This window comes from Orycteropus afer, unplaced genomic scaffold (genome assembly GCF_000298275.1).
Source record: "Orycteropus afer afer isolate SDZICR_OR568_19922 unplaced genomic scaffold, OryAfe1.0 scaffold00274, whole genome shotgun sequence".
Lineage (NCBI taxonomy): Eukaryota > Metazoa > Chordata > Mammalia > Tubulidentata > Orycteropodidae > Orycteropus > Orycteropus afer.
Window position 1 is genome coordinate 4514509 of NW_006921861.1, and position 3303 is coordinate 4517811.

The following is a 3303-nucleotide window of genomic DNA, read 5'->3' on the forward strand; positions in this document are numbered from 1 at the left end:
GAGTTTACAAAGACTTATGGGTAGAAAAGCCACACTAAATAATTTACTACACCGCACTTGGCATAGACTAGTGAGTGCCTCCAGCACTGCATCTGTTTGTTGAAACATCCCAAATAGTATTCCATCAATTTCAAGAACTTTATTTTTCTCCAATTCTTTGATTGCAGGATGGATTTCAGCCTTAAATAACATCAATTCTTGATCATATGCTACCCTTTGAAATCTTTAAATGTTGACCAATTCTTTTTGACTCTATGTATTCCTTCCATCTTTTTTTTACCTGTGGGGGGAAGTGGGTAAATGCTACATAAGCTCTCTTTGTATTCTTTCTTTCTTTCTTTTTAGGGATAATTTTTTTAAAAAACTTTTTATTGTGACTTGGGTGAAATTTTACAAAGCAAATTCCTTTTACATTCAACAGTTCATATACACATTTTGTTTTGGGATACTTGTTACATTCCCCACCGTGTAATATCTCACCTCCCAATTCCTCCCTGTGGTTATCCTTTCCCTGTGCCCTTCTTGTCTATGCATTCCTGCCTCTCTAACTTTCTCCCTGTGTAAATGCTCTACTTCTCATCTCCCGTGGTTGATTGTTCTAGGAGTGCATCTCCCTAGAACAGGTGTTCAGGTCCTAGGGCCATTTATTGTTTAGATGAAAATTAAGCCATGGGAATGAGTTCAAATCCAAGCCTGAAGGGTGACTTGGGGCCATAGCCTTGGAAGTTTCACCAGTCTCTATAAGACCAATAAGCCTGGTCTTTTTTTTTGATTTTGAGTTTTTTTCCACATTTTTCTCTCACTCTGTAATGGACCTCCAATTTTGATCCCTTTCTGAGTGGTTGGCATTGGTTTCTGGGCACCATCTACTTCTGGTTTCAGGGTCATATAGGTTGTGGTTCTCATGGTCCATTAGTCCTTTTGATTGATAGTTTCCTTGTGTCTTTGATATTCTCCACTCTTCTTTGTTCTGGATGAGGAGAAACAAATAGTTGCCACTTAGATGGCCCCTAACAAACTTTAAAGACCCTAATTGCTGTTCACCAAATAAGATATAGAAGAATATTATTACATACCATCTTGGGAGAATTGCACTTTATGTCCCCCACAACCATGGTCCCCAACCCATAGACCCAGCAGCCAACCTCCTCAAGGTGCTAATTTGTTGCTACAGAATTATCCTAACTTTGCCTCTTGTTGTGTTCAAACTGAATATAGACATTTTTACAACACATGCAAATAATTATGTAGGAATATCATCTGCCAAACCTATGTATGGTCATGAATATATTTCCATTTGGCAATCCATACCTGTCTACCTCCAATGGGAGCAGCAGTCAGGACATCAGATGACATATAGCACTGGGCAAATCAGCTGCAAAGGGCCTCTTTCAAGTGCTGAGGAGGGAAGATGTCTCCTTGAGGACTAAGGTGCACCTGAGCCAAGCTATGGTATTTTCAATCACCTCATAAGCATGTGAGAGATGGACAATGAATAAGGAAGATCAAAGAAGAATTGATGCTTTTGAGATGTGGTGCTGGTGAAGAATGCTGAAGGTACCATGGACTGGTAAAAGATCTAATCAATATGTCCTGGAGGAAGTGCAGCTAGAATGCTCCTTGGAAGCAAGAATGGCCAGACATTGTCTCACCTACTTTGGTTATGTTGTCAGAAGGGACATTCCCTGGAGAAGGATGTCATACTTGGTAAGGTGAAGGGTTGACAAGAGAGGGGAAGGCCCTCAATGAGATGGATTGACACAGTGGCTGCAGCAATGGGCTCAAATATAGCAGGGACCATGGACCTGGCATGGGACTGAGTGGTGTTTCGTTCTGCTGTACATAAGGTTGCTATGAGTCAGAGATGACTTGATGGCACCTAACAACAACAACCTGTATACCTATGTATTGACACTTATATTAGTGTCTGCTGCTACTGTTAATGCAGTATTTTGTATATAATAGAATTTGCCTTTATTGTCTGTACCTCTTGTGCACCTCTCTGTGTCTCCGTTTTCTTAGTGATATTGTGCTAGTCACACGCTTTTGTTATATTGCTTTTCCTTTAACCAATATCAAATCTGTCTCTTAATTTTCCCTTACTTCTCCTCCACCTCCTCCCATCACTGGTAACCATCAAAGAAAATATCCTTGAGTAAGGGGCAAGGTGGCAGACTAGGCAGAAAGACTGCACAAACCCTCTACAACAAAGAAAAGGGAAACTAATTAACACAGACACAAAAGATAATCCTGGACCCTTGAGCCATGAAGGGAAGGATATAGAAGTGGATTAAACCCCAAATAGCAGAAGAATTTGCATGAAAATACCAATAAAGGAGACACATGGAGCTGTGGTCTGACAGCGATCCTGAGTGATCCTGACACCAAAGACAGCTTGGAGATTCCCAAGGGTTGTAGGACCTAAGAATTAACCTAAAAATCAGCCTTGGTAGCCAGAGACTGCACGGAAGACTGTGTACAGTGCCTGGGGAATAAATGGAGAAGATGAAGAGAAAGGTGGGCTGATCTGTGGACTTTTGCCAGTCCAGAGGGTTCCACCATTTTGAAGGTATAGAAATGGCTGGACTATTTTGGATATTTAAAGAGAAAGCATGCTGGCAGATTCCTGGGACTTAAGAAAATGTTCTGCTTTCCAGCAACCCCAAGGTCATTCCAGACCTGCAAGCCTGAAAAGTTTCTTGATGGTTATTCAACTGTAATTCGTGTCTAACTGAGTGGAAGACAACAACAGTCCCCATAAGACACAACTACACCCACACCTCCTGCACCTTCACTTTCTGAGTGAGAGCCACTACCTCCTTCTCCAAGAATGGGCTGATGATAAACAAACACCAAGAAAAGCTTGAATCACCCTTGGCTGCTCCTCACAAACAGTTAACAGAGATCTAAGTAGACCAATGCCAAGATGCCTCAGTGACAACAGACCATCACAATCCACACAAAGAAGCAAGATAAAGTGGTAGAAAAAAGGCAGCAGGATACAGACCCAGAACACATCCCTGAGGAAGAAGCAGTATTGCAACACTCTGATAAGAAATTAAAAAGAATTATCTTTAGGTATCTTCAAAGGATTGAGAGACAGACCACAGAAAACAACTTAGAAGAAATTTGGAAGAAAGTACAAGAACAAAATGACAAATTAAATGAAAAATTAGAATTGACTCTAAATCTACAGATAGAAATCCAGAAGATTAATACTAAATTGTCAGAAATAGATAACACATTGGAAGGGAAAAGGAGAAGAATTGATGCAATGGAAGACAGAATTAGTAAGATTGAAGA